The following is a 431-nucleotide window of genomic DNA, read 5'->3' as shown; positions in this document are numbered from 1 at the left end:
GCACCGGCCCGAGGGAGGGAGCCCCGGCAGGCAGGATGCCTCCGGGGAAATGGCCAAGTCGACCGCGCGACCCACAACCCGCCCGACTGGGGGCGAGAAGGAGCATGGAGGAGGACTCCGTCCCCTAGTCGGCAGACGGCCCCGGGACAGGGACGTTCGCCAAAACCTCCCCAAGGCCGCTTTCCGTGACCGAGTCGGCCTCCCCGCCTGTACTCGTCCCGGCCCGAGAAACGAGACGCGGGGTGGATCGGGACCAGGCCACGCACCAGGCCGGCCGGCGCGGCATCCTCCCTCCCCCGACCTGACCTGACCTGGACGAACGCCTCCCCATCGCCCGCCCCCGCGAGGCTGATCCGTCCGGCCGGTGAGGAGGCCGCTTGTCGGGCGCCACCTGCTTCCCGGCATCCTCTTATATAGTGTTCGAGGAGGTC

The sequence above is a fragment of the Equus asinus genome, unplaced genomic scaffold (genome assembly GCF_041296235.1).
Source record: "Equus asinus isolate D_3611 breed Donkey unplaced genomic scaffold, EquAss-T2T_v2 contig_804, whole genome shotgun sequence".
Lineage (NCBI taxonomy): Eukaryota > Metazoa > Chordata > Mammalia > Perissodactyla > Equidae > Equus > Equus asinus.
This window is presented reverse-complemented; position numbering follows the sequence as displayed.